Raw genomic sequence first — 20,667 nt, forward strand, 5'->3', positions numbered from 1 at the left:
GTTTTTTCCTGCTGTGGAGAGAGTGGTAACAACAGGATTTGTGCATAGTTTGTTACCCAAAAGGAGTCATTGTTGAACAAGATATCTTAAGGAAAGACTGGCGGGTAAGTCTATCTGCTAGAAGTGAAGCAAGTCTGTTTTTGTGTTTGTTCCTCCATTTGTTTTTTTAAGAGGCGGTCCATGGACAGCCATCTCTAGGGAACATAGCCAAGAAGGAAATGCATGGTTATCTTGATCGTTCTCCCTTGTTTCCTTTGGGGCCTTTTGTTCATCTGGTTCTCAGTCAACTTTGAGACTCGTTTTAATTTATGCTCTCATTTGAAGAACGAGTGGAGTGCAAGCTCTTTGAATGTTCGCTGATACCAACATTAGATGGCCCTCTAAAGAGCATTAAAGTTTTATTGTGGGCTCTTACAGATTAAAACAAATCTAAATCCAAAGATCGGAGTTTCTAATGATAGAACTACAGGTGCAGGTGGTAGGGGAGATGTTTCCAGTACTCTCAGACTCATAGCTGGTCACTTCATCTATCTTTAAGGCCAGGATCTCTGGAAAGATGGTCATGTTTTACAGGCGATCATGGGCAAACTCTAAAATGTCCTTGTCGTCAAAAGTGAAACATAGAGATTCTAATTTGCATCATGGTTTTCTGGGTCTTTCTGGTTGGACTCTTTTCTGGAGATCTTTTAGATTTTCTTACATCCTGTTTCCCAGGCAAGGCATGATATACATTTCCTTACTGCCTTCTGAGGCTCTGGGGGCCTCTGGAAAGTTTTCCTCTCCCTTTCCCAAATTCTTTTGAAGAAGCTTCGTAGCAGTTCCAAGGGCATTTATTTTCCTGCAGAGCAGATGGAGGAAGACAAGAGCGGAGTGAACTTTCTCATGTTTTCCACTGAGAGTCAAGTGTTTTCATCCGACTTCCTCTTTGCACTTGAAGCCATCATCTCTAAGAAACTGTTGTAATATCGAAAGCAAAGCATAGAACCAAAATTCATTGTCATAAAGAATATATATATTACGGGATTACTTTCAACTTTGCGAATCATTAAGACTTTTCCTGTGAGATAATTGTCTCTTGACTAGGCAATGACTTCTTCTTTACCTGGCCGAATCCCAGCCTTCCCCTCCGAACGCTACCATCCAGAGTGATCATTCTCACATCAGTTACTCCATCAAATAGCTGGCATTTAATCGTGTACTGGCTTAAGTTTGCGTTGTTACCGTCCTTAACACTTTACATTGTGTTCAGTATGTGTTATATCTTCGTGACATCCCTATAGGGCTTTATTCTTCTGATCAAACGGGAAGTATGACAAGTATGGGGCTTCAGAACCCTATTTAATTCTGAATCTTGGGCTGGACACAAAGACACACATGGGTTCTCGAGTAGTTACTTTAACATCCTGGCAATCATTAATGTGAAAAAAGCAAAAAACACAACTGCTGAAGGGGGGATCTGTGATGCACCCAGGACGCCAGCACAGAAGACATGCTTGCAGTTACTGAGTGTGGACATGGTCATGAATGGACCACAACATAACCCCATGATGTCCATTGTTTGGTGATGTAATGGGGATAACTGTGAACAGCAGCATCAAAGCCACCTGAAGCACACCTTACAGTATGAAAATATGTAACTATTGGTTGCTAGGGAAAAAAAAAAATTAGAAACACCCAATTAGAAACAGAAGCAATATCTTTAAAAATAAGCTCATAGGGGTGCCTGGCTGGGTCAGTCGGTTGAGCGTCCGACTTCGGCTCAAGTCATGATCTCACAGCTCGCGAGTTTGAGCCCTGCGTTGGGCTCTGTGCTGACAGCTCAGAGCCTGGAGCCTGCTTGGGATTCTGTGTGTCCCTCTCTCTCTGCCCCTAACCCACTCTCATTCTGTCTCTGTCTCTCTCAAAAATAAATAAGCATTTACAAAAATAAGCTCATAAAAAAACTCCAAAAATAAATCTCTTCTACTTGCTCAAATCCGATCAAATTTACATGTGTGTGACGTTCAAATGAAAGCCAGTTATCCATTATCATTTAAGCCCACACATAAATGCAAAGTCATTAGTCTGATAAGGAAAACTGTATTTATATATCAACCATTATTTGTTGTCCACGGGGGATAAGAAATCCGTCTTGGTCCTCTATCATTCCCAAGTTAATATTTGGTTCACTGACATATCTTCGAAAGAGATTTGTATATACTATCAAAAGTGAGGCAGAAAACTAATATTCATTGTGCATCAAGAATATGTGAGGCGCTGTGTTATAATTTCAACCTTTATTTTATCTTTGCATCTGTGATCTGAGACTAGATATTGTTACCTCCATTATTTACAGAAGAGAAAAGCAAAGCTCTGAGAGGTTAAATAATACATCTATAGCTACATTTGGGGAGTGCCAGGACCAGGATACAATGCCAGGTCTGTAAACTCCAGAATGCGTTATTTTCCAAACAAAAACACTTCGGGGAAATCACAAATGTTCACAGCGCCACACTTAACAAAGACATTTTTAAAGTGCAAGATGTCATTTATGGGAAGCAATAACCTTCAGTTAAATAAACCGATGTGTCATTTACAGTTACTTTTCCAAGCCCAGATGGACGTTAACTGGTCTGGTATTTCATATCCCCTTCTGCCCAGTCTCCTACCTACCCCACTTTGCCCCACTCAGGCTACAGGAACCTGCCCAACTTTCTATTGGTGTTTGTGGCACTGAGACCTTCGTCAACGGGGACCGGCTTCCCACATGCCTCACGGATCCGTTTGATGTCCCAGGTATAGTTCTTGACCACAGAAGAGCTTTGTTCTCTGAACAAACTGAACAGGAGAGGTTGCAGGCTCGGAGACACCAGGCACCATCATAGGCAAGGGGGAGGCCAGGAGTTGGGAAAAAACAGTTTTGAGTCAGAGTCTGAATGATGATGCATGGGACACGGGGCTGGCATCACAGGGCCCAGTGCTCAGAAGGGTCCTGTGCTTGGCTTGACAGTGCTTCCATTCTGGAAGTCTTCATCATTTTATCTTCGAGCCTGTGTTTTGCAAGTGAGGCCCGATGGGATGAGGAAGCATGAATGTGAGCAGAGGAGAAGCACATGAGGTGCACGTCCGTTGTCTCCTGCAGTCCCGTTTGAGCACAGTGTTTGTGATGTCCATGGGCACAGAGGTTCAGTGGACCCAGACACATGGAAGTTTAGCAAGACTGAGAGTGAGCGCAGGGTGAGCACTGCTGGCCCCAAGGGACCGTGCTTTCTGCTCAAATCAGAACTTTCAATGCAGACAAAGGGCAGTCGCACTGTAAGAAACATGACTACCAAGGAACCTTACCATGTCCTTTCTTATCCCTGTGCCTTCCCGTATTTGTCAAACCACCTACAATGAAAACAGATCACTGAGGCAAACAGACAGATAAGAAGACCCAGAGTGCCTGTCTTTTCTGTCCTAACTTAGTCTTCCTCAGGGTGGAGAATTTGGTAGAATATAAGCATATCAACAAGTGAAATGAAAACAATTTTTATTTTTATTTTTATTTTTTTGTGAAGCATTTCCATTGTTTTGGTTGAGAATGAAATCTATATATACACAGATGCAAATACAAGCCTAGGAAACAAAAATTGTGTAATTTCAGTGATTCTGCTTCAGAGCTAAATGCACTTATATTTGCATTTAAAACTGGCATTGCATGATATAAAGATGAGCAGTAAAAATACTAATAATTTAAAATTTTAATTTTTTTAAAATTTGGAGCAACTTTAAATAGCAACCGAAAACTGCCATGACAAATTGAGAGATTGCAGAAGGAAGCTTTATATTTTAGGAACTTTAATGGCATTTTTCCTGCTTTTGGAACAAGGGGGCTCACATTTTCATCTTGCACTGGGCCCCACAATTCATGAAGCTGGCCGTGGTAGGGTGCCTCGCTTCTTTTCCTGAAGGCCAGCAGCTGGGTTTATGCCCCAGTGAGGGAGATCGGTGGGGTTCTACTCTGGAGACACTGAACAGCTGCAGAGAAACAAAAACAAAAACAAACGAAAACAAAAACAAAAACAAAAAACCCAACTTCCATTAACTTAGGAGTTCACCAATAAACACTGGACTTCCCCCCCACCGCCTGCCCCACTCACACTAGAGAAACACCTACAAGGGTCCGGGCCCTCCCATGCACCCTGGATTTCCCATCCGTTTTAGGGCTTTGCTCTATGAACAGACAGCCAAAGACCTGCAAATATCAGAGGAAAGCTTCCAACTGGCCAAAGAGCAGCCAGATAAACATCAGATCCCCGGGGGCGGGGGGGGGGGGGGGGGGGGGGGAGGGCATGAGGAGACTATCTGATATGATAATACATTGGGGGAAAAAAACAAAAACAAAAAAAACCTCCTGGGATTCCTGTAAATCAAGCATTTGAAACGGTATCGATGACTGATATATAGAAAACCATGAAGTCTCAAAAAGTGTGACAAAAATTGATGGCACGAGAGAAAGAAGGACATCAGAAAGCACTACATGGCCTTTCTCTTATAATGTGACCACTCTGCGGTGGGTTAAATAAAATTCTTCTATGACTTTACTTGGAGGGTCTAGTGAGGACAAGTAGAAAAGAGTGCAGGAAGCCACTGCTCATCTAGCTGCAGAAGAAGTCAGGCTAATTACCGAGGATTATGGGGATACCCTCCAAAGGAAACAGACAAGGAGGTTGGAAGCGATGCCTCCCGGGAGCACGGCCGAGCAGTGAGAGGCAGAGAGAGCAAGCGGGGCTGGTTGTTTTTCTTCAAACATCCTTTACTTCCCTTTAATTTTTAAACTCTGCACCTGCATTGCGTGGACGGATCTTCGCGGTAAAGGAAAAGAAATCCCATAAAATGAAAAGAAAAGGATGTCGGTCGCCTTCCAGAGTTTCCAGGGAGGCTGGAGAGGTATGGTTGGGAGCGGGGCACGGGCCAGAGAAGCGTCGTGGGGAGGACGCGGCGGCCACCTCTGCCGGGCAGCGCGGGCCCTGGCCGGCACCGCCTTCCCCGCCGTGGCGTCCGGGGACCTACCGGGGAGCACGTGCTCTCCGCCCTCCCTGCGTCTTTTTGTGGTGGCCCCCGGGTCCCGTGTCCTGGGTGGTGGGGTCTGATTGGCTGACGAGGTCACGAGTCCACGAACGGCAGCCAGTTTGGTGGGGGTAGCAGACAAGAGGCCTTTCTGTAGAGGGGATGAACTCTGCTTCCGGGAAAGGTTCGTATGGCAGAAGGTGCCTAATTTCCAGGAGGAGATTCGGATGTTGGGCAGCTGAAAAGAAGAATATCAGAGGCATATTATGGTCACTTTCTGATGAAAGTACAGACCACTTTAAGCATTTTTGTCTTCTTCCCTCTGTCAGGCAGATTTTTAGGGAATCATAAGCTTTTGAGGGCTTAACTCTAGGGGAGGATTCATAGTATGTATCTATCTATCTATCTATCATCTTTCTCTTCTTTTTATCAATTTATCGTTTTCCTATTAGTAAATCTACTTACCTTACACTATGCCCAAGTGTTGTCATTAGTTAGACAATGGTATAACACAGCAGATACTCTGGAAAAGTGTGTGTGTGTGTGTGTGTGTGTGTGTGTGTGTGTGTGTATGTGTGAACAGTAGAAGGATGCTCCAGGGTGGCTCAGTCAGTTAAGCAGCTGACTCTTGATTTCAGCTCAGGTCATGATCTCACAGTTTGTGAGATCAAGCCCCACATCTCGATGGATTCTCTCTCTCTCCCTTTCTCTCTGCCCCTCCTTGGTTCTCTCTCTCTCTCTCTCTCTCTCTCAATAAATAAATAAACATTAAAAAATTTTTAAAAAGAAACACACATTCCAAGGGAAACCGGGGGACTCTACAAATCAAAAACTTAAAATAGGAATGAGATAAAGACGACCACTCTACTACAGAAAAAAAATAGAGCATCCCCCAAAATTAAAAAAAAAAAAATGCCTGTCTTAACCTTCTCCTTCATTAAAACTGAGGAGTAAGCAGTGCCTTTTCAAATAACTCTCCAGGAGCCGAGCGCAAAGTTTGGGACAAACCATGGACTTGCCTGTCATTTCTGTAAGGACTGTGCGTGATGTTCACCACGAGCCCCTGGGGTGAGGAAGAGGGCTCTACATCAAGGAACAGACGGATGGTGAAGGCAGCACCGGAAAGCCCATCATTTCTTCAGCCCATACACACCCGGGAGTTGGGTATGCCATTTGTTCAGTTGGCCTACGAGAATAGGTTCCTATTAACTAACTTTGATCTTAGTGATCTGGAGCCGTCCATAGGAAACCAAGAGGGTTGACAGACACATTTGTTGCATATTTCAGGTACTCCCCAAAGGTTTGGTGCTGTGAGGGGTGATGGGGTGGGGGGGAGGGAGGAGACGGATATGCCAGCAAAATCGGTACTCCAGGAAAACAGTCTGAGGGCCATGCTGCAGGGGGTTAGCTCTGATTGTTCTAGATAATGAGCGTGTGCTACGTCCTCATATATATTTACATTATAAATGTATAAAGGCACGCGCACACACAGCAATATCTTTAATTTGAGCAAGTAAGACATTTTGGCTCCCTACCTTTGGCTAATTCTCTAAGCTGCGAGGTTTATTGTGCTGTAGAATATACTTCTCCACCTGGATGTAAAGCAATTTGCATTTCCTCTAGTGTGAAACCAATTCGCCGCAGGTATAGACCCAAGTAATTACAAATATCAGATGCAATTTTAGTAATTGTATGTCTTGTCTGAAAGTGGTATTCATAGAAAATATAACTTTAGGGGAGCATATCACGAGTTTGTTTGCTTGAAGAACAAAGCCCTCGCAGATAGCTGGTGAGCTGCGATCAGGTTGAAAAGTCAGTCTAATCTCTACGTTTAACGAGGTTGATGAAGAAAACTCATTAATTCCAATTTTTGGAGAAATATATTCACGCCGGGCATGGAGGAAAGGAGGACTTAAACAGGTGGCCTGAGATTCGGGAAAAAGCCCGATTGGTTTTAAACTGCAACTCGGAACTAAGACAGAATGTTGATACTATCAGCGTCTGGCAGGCAGCTCGGTGGAATATTTAGCCTTGCTAGATCGGGCTTCATACCAACCAGACGAGGTTTATTTCGGAAACTGGAAATCTGATGGAGATAGGACGGAGATATGAGGGCAATAACCCTAAGCTGGCCCAAAAGAGTGCTGTGTGCAGGTGATTTGGGGGTGCGGTGGGGGTGATATGGGGGAAGAAAGGCAGAGAGGTTTATGATTGATTTTTTAAAAATTTTTTTTAACGTTTATTTATTTTTGAGACAGAGAGAGACAGAGCATGAGTGGGGGAGGGGCAGAGAGAGAGTGAGACAGAATACGAAGCAGGCTCCAGGCTCAGAGCTGTCAGCACAGAGCCCGACACGGGGCTCGAACCCATGAACTATTAGATCATGACCCGAGCCGAAGTCAGACGCTCAACTGACTGAGCCACCCAGGTGCCCCAGGTTTATGATTAATTTGAAAGAAGTAAAACATATCTCTTACCTTTAAATAATTTAAATAGAAGATTTCTGGGAAAGAAAGGCATCTTAATAAAGTCAAATAATCCAATTGGCTCTTCTGCCATTTCGGGTCTTTTTGGTCTCTGTCGTGTCCACTGATGTAAGTTCTATTCACTGGGTCTCCTCTGCAGAAAAAACTCAATCCTTCCTTCCCATGACCAGTGACACTGTTGAAGGCAGCTGTGGTATGTTCTGTAATTGTCTCTTTTGAGGATCGGATACGCCTGTTTCCTTCAAACCTTTCTCTTCATATATTCAGCCATTTCCTCAGCCTGTTTCTTTTCCCAGAATTCATTCGTCAGACATTTATTGTGCACTAACGGTATGCCAGGCGTGCCCAAAGCTAGGGTTCTGAAACAAAAAGGATCTATTCCCTTCCATAAAGGAGGGCTGAGGCTAGTCGTGAGACAAATGCAAAATCTGTGCCAGAATAGGTGCTATACTAGGGATATGCATAGAGTCTTATGGAGGAAGCGTTTGTCTGTTTTGTGCAGAAAAGCAAAATGTGTCGGGTAGGGTTTGATACAGAGCAGAGAGGGTCTCTCGTGTCTCAGGATTTAAAATCTCTCATCTGCAACTATACTTATGTGCCCCTTTTCATACCTAATGCCATTTATGTATGACTTTGATCTCTGTTTCTTTGTCATACTTGTCAAAAATTGTTTATTTTATTATTATTTTAATTTTTTTAATGTTTATTTGAGAGAGAGAGAATATGAGCAGGGGAGGGGCAGAGAGAGAGGAAGAGAGACAGTCCTAAGCAGGCTCTGCAAGTCAGTGCAGAGCCTGATGCAGGGCTTGAACTCAAACTGTGAGATCATGACCTGACCTGAGATCAAGAGTTGGTGGCTTAACTGACTGAGCCACCCAGGCACCCCAATTCTTATTTTTATCTTTAATAAAATAAATTTTATTTCATTTTTATTATTTTAATAATTTTATTATTTAATAGTATTTTATTATTAATATCTTCTTTTATTGCACCAACTCCTTCTACATTAAAAAAATGATTTTTGTGTCGCTTATAGCTTTCTGAGTTTATTTTCAGCCTTCTTGATCTCTAGTATATTCTTTTAATTCTATACATTTCCTCTGGGTACTGCTTTAGCCACATTCCAAAGATTGTTTTTTTAATGTTTATTTATTTTTTGATAGAGAGAGAGGGAGACAGAACATGAGTGGGGGGAGGGCCAGAGAGAGAGGGAGACACAGAATCCGAAGCAGGCTCCAGGCTCCGAGCTGTCAGCAAGAGCCCGACGTGGGGCTCGGACCCATGAACCGTGAGATCACGACCTGAGCCGAAGTCGAACACTTAACCGACTGAGCCACCCAGGTGCCCCAACTCCAAAGGTTTTGGTGTATGAGGTTCTTGTGGTTGCTCAGTTATAAACAACTTGTAAAGTTGGCTTTGTCCCACCCCAAAGTTCTCGCAGTGACTCTCCTCAGATCCTGACGTCCCTGCCAAGAGGACGCTTGGAGCATTCACCCCTGCAGAGGGCCACCCTCCTTACAGCGTCCCTTTGCCCTCCACAGCCATTTTGAAGGGAGCAGCAACATTGGCTCTAATTAGGGTGGACGGTGAGGGGAGCTGGCAAATGGGTATGTTTTTCTTAGCCGTGTTGCCAACGTGGGAAATTGAGCTTGGAGGAAGACCCCTTGCCAGAACAACTAGTTAAAACAAGAATGTTGATTGCGTCCGGATTTCATCAGAATGTGATGAGGTGCATCATTCAGCAAGGTGGGAGGCGGTGGACTTGTGAACATCTATTCTCCTCATTCAAAGCGGCAGGGTTCAGCGTGAGCACAGGTGATCCTCGTAAAGCTCTGTTTCAGGTGGGTGCCTGCTGGGCTGGCGCTTAAGGCGATGATGTCGCCCATTGGGTCCTTGCTCTGTTCCCTCCCTTCTTAAAATCACTTTGCCTTCTGAACCCAGTGGTCTCATGTTCCTCTTACCCCTTTTCCTATGAAAGCCGCCCTTAAGAAAGGATCCGGAAAGTCCGAGATACAAATGATGGATACTTGATGTACTGCCTCATCCAGACGGACACTCGTTTTAAACGGAACACAGAGCCTGAAGTTGAAGGAAATCAGCGTGATTTGTAGACCTTCCATCCTTGGTCGTACGGGGGACTATTTGTAGGCGGCAGGAGATCCAGACTCTCGTGTGGGTGGGGGCTTGGCTAGGATCTGAAGTGGATGAAGAAGTTTAGGTGGTTCTCCCTCAGAGGCCATCCCCCCCGCCCCCCGGGGACCTTCAGCTGTATCTGGAGACGTTTTTGGTTGTGCTAACTGCTGTGGAGGATACTTACTACTGGCATCTAGTGAGTAGAGGCCAGGGATGCTGTTCAACAGCTTACAATGTGTAGGACAGCATCCCCCCGCCTCACCAAGAATTATCTGAACCCAAATGCCAAGAGTTCCGAGGTTGAGAAAGCTTGGCTTAGAGAGACATTTGGTATTGGTAGTGACATTGGACCCCGTATTGAAGATAGAGCAGGGAGAGCTTCAGTGTGCTGACTGGAGAGCACCTTCCTTGAATAAAAGGGCTCTCACTCTTTAGCAGTCATCTTATTGTCCCATGACCCAGTGTAGACAGATCTTCTGACTTCTTCGGAGAATTAAAACAAAACAAAACAAAACAAAAACATCTTTTTACATGAGATTTCTACATTTAAAAATAGCAAGCATTAGTCCAAATGAACAATGGCTAAGGGAGCCACACTGGACTCGGCTTCTCAGTGGCTACTTACAAGCCCTGACCCAGACAGTCTTGCCCCAGCCACGTAGTTGTGGGCTCTAAATCCAGGGCTTCAAGGTATCTGGAAATTTGTGGTCATCTGTCCTGTCCCCAAAGACCGCGACCATACTACTGAGGCAGGAGCCAAGGAGAGGTCTGCTTCAGCTGTGTCGGGGGGGGAAAAAGTATGAATGTTCTAAAACTGTTCTAGCACCATTTGGCATAGTTTCCCAAAGCAATTTTACCTGTTCCTCTTGTAAAAATCTCTTGGGTTCTGGATTCAGATTCTGGACATTTCAGATTCTGGACCTTTCTCTCACTAATCCAAGTATCTACTTGACAGAGTTGTTGCAAGGATTAAGGAAGAGAATATACATGAAAGTCTGTAGTGTAGAGTTGTGTGACACTGAAAGAATTGTCAGCAGACCCAGATGCAAAGATAATATGACACTGTTTGAGACTGTAGGTTTTTGTTTTGGGTGTTTTTGTTTTGTTTTCGGTGTTTTTTTTTTTTTTTTTTTTTTTTTTAACTGGGTAGAATTAGTGACCAGCTCCTGGGATAATGAGGTGAGTTCACTCAGCTTGAATTTGGAGGGTAAACACATGTCCTTTGTGTCTGGGAGGTATGCTTGAGATTTCCTTTGTCTCTCCCTGCTTTGGGGAAAAGCAAATTTGGCATGGCCTTTGAATGTCTGACTCCCCCACACTTTTTTTTTTTCTCTAGTGTGGAAGCTTTGTAAATTTGCCTTGTTAAAAACAAGCCCCATCTTCGTACCTGCCGAAACCTAGTTCTCGTCCAGAGGCTATGCGATGAACAAAGGGGGCTAGTAATACCGACCGCACGGGGTGCAGACAGCCCGGCCCACGCAGGTACACCGCTCCAGCCGGGGAGGGCGGCTGTGTGTAAAGGACGCCTTTTATTGTGACTCTTTCACCTCCCCCAGCCCAGCCCTGAGCCATGAGAAGAGGAGCGTTGTCAAAGAGACAGGCCAATTTTACCCATCTTACACAATAGCGCATTACAGACTTTCCAAGAAGACGCCGTTCAGGGTGAATCACCAAATTCAGGATGAAAAGGTTTTGATTTGCAAAAGCGCTCAAGCATTTCTCCTTAGAGCCGGAGATGGCAAGGAAGGAACCGACGTGCGTGCAGCTGCCTCACCTTTGGGCCAGGTGCACTGGCACACGCTCCGAGGTGGTGCGGGGCTCGTGCAGCCGGCATTCACAGGCGCCTTTGTCACACCCTGGGTGCCCGGGCCGTGAGTGCCTTACTTAAAGGCAGAAAAGAGTGAGAGGGTGCTGGTGATGGCGGGGTATTGAAATGTGTGGAACGGAGTCGAAACACGAATTGCAGGTTCACGTCGACTGGAATTACTGTTAAAATTTTCCGGACCTCAATTGGGTTTCGTGAACACAGGTAAGAGGTGATGAGCAAGGATGCTAGATTGAGGATTGTATCATTTGGGATGATTTCAGCTACAAATAGCAGAGAAATCTCTCTGAGATGACACAAGCCCTTCTACTCAAAGTTTGGGCTTAGAACTAGCAACATCACCCCCACCCGGGAGCTCGGGATTGTGGGATCCTCAGCTCCAGCCCACCCCTTCTGGATCCGAATCTGCATTTTAACAAGAGACATGGGTTATTTGCACACATTGTAGTTTGGGAAGCACAGCATTAAACAAGGACCTTTCTTTTTTTTTTTTTAAATGCATTTCAGATAGCAAGCCGGCTAGGGGTCAGCAGTGCGGGGATCCTTAACTCAGCAAGTCAACGATGTCAAGGAGGACCTGGGTGTTTTCCATTTTTCTGCTCTGCTGTGCTGTGTGTGCTTCCTTTTCCACTCAGATTTATCTTTCTGTGGTCACAAGATGGCTGTAGAAGCTGCAGGCTTTACCTCCCAGCACAGCGGAGGGAGGGGGTAGGAAAAGGAAGTTTCCCCCTCCTATACGCGTTTTTGACAGCAGGGAAACATTTGCCAGAAGCCACTCAAATAGATTTCTCCTCGTGTTACACGTCTCATATCTGATTGTCTAGAACTGCAGCATGTTGCCCATTCCTAAATCGGGTGCTGGCAGAGGGACCGGAATAAGGATGGTTGGCTAAGGCCAATGCACATTTACCCTCTGGGACGAGGTAGGAGCCTGGCCTCCTTGGAAGCACATGGTGTAAACATATAAACACTGTGTTTCTGTAACTGGGCAGAAACAAAGGTGGGTAGGGGAGAGAGCTGGTGGGAAAAGCAACGGTGTGTGTGCTGCAAGAGCTTTCTGGAGGCTGGTCACTTTTGTCTTGGGACATGAAGAATTTCCTCTTGAATGTTTGAGAGTTGAAAAAGAACTCATTCTGAGAACCCCTCCTATGACTGATCCAAGAGAGACTGTCCCAGGGACATATATAGCCTTGGATAGTTTGTGCCACAGGAAATTGTTAATGATAGAACAATGCAATTTTGCAATTTTAGACCTAGACAGCTAGAAAGGATTCTTTTAAAAAAATTTTTTTATTAAAAAATTTTTTTTAATGTTTACTTATTTTTGAGAGGGAGAGAGACAGAGAGTGAATGGGAGAGGGGCGGAGAGAGAGGGAGACACAGAATCTGAAGCAGGCTCTAGGCTCTGCAATGCTTCCCAGGCTAATGCGAGCACTTTCTCCTTTCTGGCTCCCTCCCTACTCCCTTTCTTTCTCCTGCACAGAGCCCAACGCGGGGCCTGAACCTGTGAACCACAAGATCATGACCTGAGCCAAAGTTGTACGCTCAACCGACTGAGCCACCCAGGTGCCCCAAAAGGATTCTGTTTGTTTTTTTTTTTTTATGTTTATTTATTTTTTTAGAGGAAGGGAGACAGAGTGTGAGTGGGGGAGGGGCAGAGAGAGGAGACACAGAATTCATCCGAAGCAGGCTCCAGGCTCTGAGCTGTCAGTCCAGAGCCCGACACGGGGCTCAAACCCACAAATCGTGAGATCATGACCTAAGCCAAAGTCAGACACTCAATTGACTGAGCCACCCGGGTGCCCCTTTACTGACTTACTTTGAAAGACTGGAATAGATCCAGTGGATCCCTGAGCCTGTATTTTCCCTCTTATACTCTTATTTCTGAGGGGCCGAAAGAGAAGAGGCAAATACAGCATTAGACTGCTACAGTAATAAACGTATCATGTTTAGGTCAGAGGAGACTTTCTGCACACTATTCTTGGCCCTGTTTCTGACCGCTTTGGGAATATTGCATTAGTTCCTAGCACTGTGTTTTAAGGAGGACATTAAAAAGACCATGGGTAACGATGATGATGAAAAAATTACGGGCAGACATTTTACTAAACACTTAAAGGTTTTTTTTCACTAAATCATTACGAAATCCCTTTGAGGCAGACATGCCAAAGCTGGAAAAACTGAAGCTCAGGGAAATGCATGAGCCTATGGACAGCTACTTAACAGTGGTGCTGGGATCTGAACTCAGGACCAGCTGACTCCAAAGTCTATGCCTTTCACACCACGATAATCATTAATTTACCTAAGCATTTATTATATGCTAGGCATTGTTCTAGGTGATTTATCTTAACAATCCTCACTAAACACCTAGGAAGCGGGGAATATTTGTTACTCCGTTTCACAGGTAAGGAAATTGAAGCTTAGACTCTTTGAGTAACCTACCTGTATCCACACACCTGTCCCTGGGTGCGGGTATGAACCTATGCCCGTCTGACTCCGGAGCTCCAGGGCTCACTGCTACCCTATTGCTTGCAGATGTCAGAGCAAAATGTCGTATCCTCTCTTGCTCAAGAGAGCAGAATTAGGATTTGGAAGAACTTTCTAAGAATCCGTCTGTGCCAACAAGACTATCTCAGCTACAGGAGAGCTGGCTGGAAGTAATGAGCGTCGCAGTCAGGGACGGTTGGCTGAACTCACCGTATGTAAGCAGATGTCGAATCGGGTCATTTCCAGAGTCTTCGTCAAGAATAGGGGTCTGTAAGTGGTCTGCCTTTTTAGGTGCCGGGTCATTTGGCGATTGGAAGGGTGCACTTGGCAAGAGGAAGAGGTAGGTGGAGAAAGATTCCATTATCTTCAGGTTCTTTGCTCCCCCACACTCTGACCCCACCGCTAGCTCTCACACTCGGGCTGCCCACACTTGCAACTTACTGTCAGTGATGCTCTTTTCCACATCTGGACCAGTCTGTTTCCACATTTTTCCTTTGAAACAAGAATTGGACCCGTCTTTAGATATATTCGCCACTTCCCCAAACACCCACGCTTGATGATCTAAAAGCCTGTGTCTTCGCGTGGTGAGCGACGGGTTAGCGCTTCCCTGAATGCAAAGCTGGGGTCACACTCGACTGCGGAAAGTGCTTGCCCAATTTCTGTGGACTTAAGATTAGTCTGTGGCAGCCCTGATTTGTTCTGAGAAACGTATACAAATAGAACGTTTGCCCAGAGAAGCATTTCCAAATGTCTCAGTCCGGTTTAGCTCCATTCTGGGGAGAAACAGAATGATGGCTCAGCGACTTGAAACTCAAAAAAGCGAAGGAATCCTGTCTTTGAAACAGGGGGCTGGGGCTCGAAAGGCGGCTTCCCAGGCTAATGCGAGCACTTTCTCTTCTCCGGCTCCCTCCCTACTCCCTTTCTTTCTCCTGAGCTCTGCTCCCTTCTGGTGTCTGCCTTTTCACTTTGAAAACCATTGGTTTCAAAAAGGCATCTTTGGCTGTTAGTTTTGTGTGTGTCTGATTTTATGGGTTTGTGGACCTCCTGAAATTAAATTAATTTTAAATGGGTTTTAATTACTAACGCTTTGGGCCATTGCCTTTAGCAAAGTCAACAAAACAATCAGGGTTACCTTAGTTTGTCTCTTTGAGGACTGTACACATTCATTTGGGCTCCTGGTAAACAGAAGAGCTTTCGAACTAAAAAAGTAAACACATAAAATAAAACCACTGCTATATTTGAACATCTGAATTTATTTTTCTCTCAAAAAAAAAAAAAAAAACCAGCCACCTTTGACTTAGGAAAGAGGATTTTACATGTGCACGAAAGGATTTTTGTTTGTCAATAATATCTCATTATTTTTCAAAGGTGGGGCGAGTCTCCGTCATAATATTATGCTATGTAAATGCCAAAGCAGAAGGTGAATTATGACCCGTAGGTTTGAATTCTCTTCTCGGCCCCACACAGAATACTTTGTATGTGACATTTGAGAAATGGGATTGCTTCTCAATATAGTGTCCCCTCGTAAATTAAGGGTAATCAACTCCTAGCTCAAGACTGAAGGGATAATGAGATGATGTTCAAAATGGCTTTTAAGTTTCTACCTATAGAGGTTGAAGGTGAAAAAGGAATAATGCAATGCCTGTGAGTACCCCCTCCCAGGAGGGAAGGCTACTCACGCTGCTCCCAGTGGAATGTTCTGTTCAATCAAGGGCCATCACTTGAGTGGTTTGATAATAAGCTCAGATTGACTGCAGATAAAAATGAGAAAGGTTGATTAAGTCATTTAGTCCCTTGACAATTTTGCAAACCAAGTGATTTCTGTAAGGATCAGTCTTAAAAGCATGGATGGCTGCCCAAAATAACCCAAGTTCTGGGTTCTACCTACTGCCCCTTCTCCCAGAAAATATTGCAAGATTTTGGCTGTTTTCTCTGAAAATTAACATCAAACTTCCTTTCTCTAAATGTAGGCTATTATTATTAACGATTCCCAAGTGGTCTGTAATACCTCTTTCATCCGTCTTAGTTGAAAATGTGCTAAAATACACCCAGGTATGGTTGCCAGCTGGTTAATTCATTAATCAGTTACATTCATTGTATAGTGTGGCCAATATAAGAATTTGTCTAAGCAGAATATAACTCTATATCTCAGTGTCCAACTATATTAATACAGAAGATCATCAGAAGGAAGGAGTGATTTAAAATAAACGCTCTAAATTTGAGCTACTTGGGACAAATGCGGAAAGACAAGTAACTTTTTTTCCCTTTTAGTTTCTCCCTAGAACTGACTTCCCAGCAATCCTACTTAAGTCACAGAATACTGCAGGTGCAAAGCCAAATTAAAATACAGGTAATTATTTATCAGTAACACCAACATATTGCGTTTGTCTAATGCTTTACAGTTTCTTGCTTGCTTGCTTGCTTTACAGTTTCTAAAGTGGTTAAGCTCATCCTCCTTACCATACCAGCTTATTTTTCTTCAGACGTTTTTAAAATAATCTATGCAATTGTCCTGCCTTTATAATAGAAGTCATCTTCATTTATTTAGTCCTTGTTGGGGTCGTGTCTGTTTGAAAATTTAAGAAGCAGATGATGTCTGAGAATATTCCTGAAGCTCAGATTCCAAGGTGAGGCATAAACACAGGCAGACATGTGTTCCACCACACCCCCCCCCACACCACACAGATACACACCACACACGCACACACACACACACACACACACACACACACACAGAGCTTCTTTCCCTTTTTCTTGGCTGATATTCCCAGTCAGAAATGACTTTTCTTTCAAATCCCCCTTGACAACTCATAGTACATGTTATTGCTTTTAATGGCTGCCCACCACTGGAGTTTTCTTTAAAGGCAAAGAGTCTGGATAGGAGAAAATGAATCCGAGGAAGGAAAAAAAGAGTTTGAAGAAGAAAACACAATTAGGTAAAAAAGAGAAAAGCAAATGACGGGGCTTTTAGTTACGTGATCCTTCCCAAACTGTGCTTTTCTCTGTGACATGTAATTTAGGCTCCATGCGGATTCTTAGTAGTTTGGAATACATTTGGAATAAATTGTCTTGTTTTGATGACTCTTAAATATAGACCACTATTTGAAAAAATCATAACTGATAAATTGTTTTCTCAATCAAACAGGACCAGCAGAATTGACCAGAAGGAACCTCAGAAAGGAAACAGGAGGGGAGGTATGTGGTGAAATTGCTGGGGTTTGATAGGGTCACAGACAGGCGTGCTGCTGGGTGGGCTCTGTTTGTACTCAGTTTTCCTTCAAACCCAAAACTGCTCTTGAAAATAGTCCAGTCAAAAAGAAGAAGCATTGGTGGGGACACCTGGGTGACTCAGTGGGTTGACTGTCCGACTTTGGCTCAGGTCGTGACCTCTGCTGCCAGCACAGAGCTTGGAGCTGCTTCAGATTCTGTGTCTCCCTCTCTCTCTCTGCCCCTCCCCCCACCCTCTCTCTCAAAAATCAATAAACATTTATAAAAAAAAAAAACAGAAGAAGAAGAAACGAAGCCACTCTCACCGTGGGCATTTGGCTGCCTCCTCCCTGCACCACCAGGCCTGGTCAGAGCCTCTGTTCTCTGCGCCCATGGAGCCCTTCAGGACCCCCAGACAGGCCTTGGCTAACAGCTGTCCTGTGTCCCTCTCAGTAAAGGGACTGGGGACAAGCTGCTCACGACAGAGTCCCTGGGGGTGGACAAGGAGGCCCTGAGCGGGGTCTGCCCGAGAGACACCAGAGAGTGAGATGTGGTTTAATGAAGTAAAAGTGGTAAACTGAGCCCAAAGAAGGACCGCCTCCCCAGAGGCCCACTTCTGAAGATGACTCATGGACTGGGGACCCTCCCCGAGGCCATCTTGGGAGGCACGGGCTCAAGATGGAGGGCCACATGAGGGAAGGAACCCGGTCACTCTGTCACCTCTGGAGCAGAGTCACCCCTTCCAGGAACGCTGGGTCGAACAGGGGCTACTGGCTCCACAGAAAGTCCGGGAAATCATACGACCTGCCAGTTGTGATTGATTTCTCCTGAGTTGTTAGGGTTGGAATCCAGGTCTCTTAGTTAATACCTTTGGGGACATCCGTCCGCCCGGGGCCCCTGCCTGCCCACACTGGCCACATACAGAGGAGAGAAGAAGACTCAGAAGGGTGGGATCCCCGGGATCTCGTGGGCAGCACCAGGCTTCCTGCAGCAGAAGGAAACCTTAAATCAGGAAAATGAGCCTCACCCAGGGACAGGGAGAGGGGCCCCACCACTCTGTCCTAACTTGCTCTGGTGTGAGAAAAGGGACATGGCCTGGACCTGCTTTGAGCCCCCTAGGTCTGCTGTAGGGCCAGGTGGGCCTGGAATAGCGGGGGCTCCAAGTTGCCATCAGCCCTTTGCACTTGAGCCCGTGCCTGTGTAAGTGACATCCCTTTCTGTTTCAGGGCCAAGTTAGGGAGAACTGCTTTCTGGCCCCTGGCTGGCCTCCCCTTCCCCCGGCCCGACTACTCTGCCCTGGTTGTCGGGCACTTGTTTATCTTAGAGGCAGAACATTCTCCGGGGTTCTGAGCCATCGGTAGAGACCCACAGGACGCTGGCACTTGGAGACAGCGCTGTGGAGCGCGATGCAGCCATGGAGGGCCTGCCGCCCGTCACCAGATCCACGTTCCAGCTGGCCTTGGAGCACCTGGGTGGTGGCGGGGGGGGGGGGGGGGGGTGCGCCCTGTGGGTGATTTCTGAAAGCTGGAGCCATGTCCCGGGCCTCTGTGTGTTTCCCTGGGAGATCCCGGTCTGTACCGCGGTGCTCGTTCGGGTGTAAAGAGACTACGAACTTTAAGAAGTGTGAGGGTTCTAGGCAAACCGTGTTCTGCCTGCAACAAAGTCTGTGGCGAACGTGGTGAGAATTTCGCACCAGTGACACAGGCCGATGAGGCCCTCAGGCACCTGGGGCGGAGGCCGGTCCTCTCACGTACAGACCTTGTGCTTGTCGGCGATGAAAACAAACCTGAGCAGGTCGTCACTCCAAGATGTCACCGTCAACTCCCTGAAAAAGGCACAGGGGAGCCAGCCCCCTAAATTTTCCCAAGCAACTGATGAAAAACCCATCTTCAAGGCATCAGAGAAGGACAGAGGACAACTTCAGGAGGAAATAATGGGTGGTTTGAAGGAAAGTCCAGAACCGTCCAAACAAGAAGTTGCAAGACGGAGGCAGAGAGTCCAGGAAAAGGAGGAGGAGAGAGAAGGGCTGGAGCAGCCGAACGCAGGGATGCGGCAGGTCTCGAGGGAGAAACTCAGCCAGTTGATATCAAGGGCAGAAAACCTGCTGACGACCTTCCCCTTCTCTGATCTCCTTAGAGAGAGGGGCAGTCAACCAAAAGAGAAGATGGCAATGGCCCCATCCACCGGTCAGTAGTTGATCTGAAGAGTGTCGACCATGATGACTTCAGGGTGTCCCTTCAAAGTACGAAGAGGAAAATCAAGAAATAGCCAGACAACTGTGGGAAGGAAAACAAACGAATGAACAGCTCGCAGGACAAATAACAAGACTCCAAACCGAAGAAGCACCTTTGTAGCGTGAACATTCACAGCTTGAAAGTGAGATTCTGCGGTTGAAGCTGAAGCTTCCAATTCTGCCTGGATTACATCAAGAACACATCGTGCAACATCACAGACAGTTGTTTGAGGAGGAAACAGGCTGCTTGGGAGTCGAGAAGAAACTTCCCAGCGTGCGTAGAAACACGAACTGCACAAATCAGATACCCAGCCTCTAGAGGAAGACGGCCGAAGACATGGGCAAAGAATGGAGAGAAGCACTGCCTCCAATCGAAAGAGATCCGTGGGGCGCCTGGGTGGCTCAGTTGGTTGAGCGTCTGACCCTTGGTTCCGGCTCGGGTCGTGACCTCCTGGTTCAGGAGACTGAGCCCCGCCTCAGGCTCTGCACCGACAGTGAGGAGCCTGCCTGGGAATCTCTCTCTCCCTCTCTCTCTGCCCCTCCCCCACTCTCCTCTCTCCCCAAATAAATCCTCTTCCCTGAGGACAGAGCTGGAGAAAGCTGGACGGCAGCTGTGTTGACTGGAGGAACCTCGAGGAGCTGAGAGAAGGAAAGGATCGCCACAGGCAAATGCTGGCCAACGCCACGTCCGACTCCCAGCCTTTCCCAAGTGGCCCGTTGGCTCCCGGTGCTCCACTCACAGCCCACAGAGGCCCGCAAGTGTCCGGGGGTCCCCTGGGCCACCAGCCCCCCAGGGAAGAGGAGGGTCACGTGCTGAGGGCTCAGGGATCGAGGCTCCCCTGCAGGTGTGGCCCGGCCCACGGCAGCCGGGTCCTGGTCACCCACAGCCTCCGCGCATCTGCAAGCGTTTTCTGTCTTCACAGTCGTTTTCACTGATCTCTTCTTGGTTTGGTTGCTGTCATTTAATTGCCGCTACGGTCGTTCTTATTCAAGTAGATATAATTTTGGGATAGTGTTTTTCAAATAAAGATTCATTTGATATAATTCTTGTGAATACATTATTTTCACATCATTGGACACTGCAGAATTAGATAATGTAAGTATTGTATTTTGATTTAAATAAAAAGTCCACTATTACTTTATCCATCATTAAAATTTGGCACGCATACTGAGATTTAAAACAATGAAGACCATTTTTGTATGGCATCAGCATTTTTGTGTGTCATTTTCAGATACATGAACATGTATTAGAACTCTGTACAAGAATT

The 20,667-nt window shown here is 45.8% G+C and overlaps 1 long non-coding RNA gene across 1 annotated transcript in view; it reads left to right on the plus strand.

The window, feature by feature from the left end:
* The window catches only part of LOC132666685 (uncharacterized), a 30,973-nt gene extending 10,589 nt beyond the window's left edge, over positions 1-20,384 (plus strand). Inside the window, exons 2-5 of the long non-coding RNA XR_013555487.2 lie at positions 16,231-16,309; positions 16,487-16,586; positions 17,105-17,154; positions 19,988-20,384. This is a non-coding gene — a long non-coding RNA (uncharacterized LOC132666685). The remainder of the gene's footprint in view (positions 1-16,230; positions 16,310-16,486; positions 16,587-17,104; positions 17,155-19,987) is intronic.
* Positions 20,385-20,667: the final 283 nt, after the last annotated feature.

Source organism: Panthera onca, chromosome B2 (assembly GCF_046562875.1).
Source record: "Panthera onca isolate mPanOnc1 chromosome B2, mPanOnc1 haplotype 2, whole genome shotgun sequence".
Taxonomy (NCBI): domain Eukaryota; kingdom Metazoa; phylum Chordata; class Mammalia; order Carnivora; family Felidae; genus Panthera; species Panthera onca.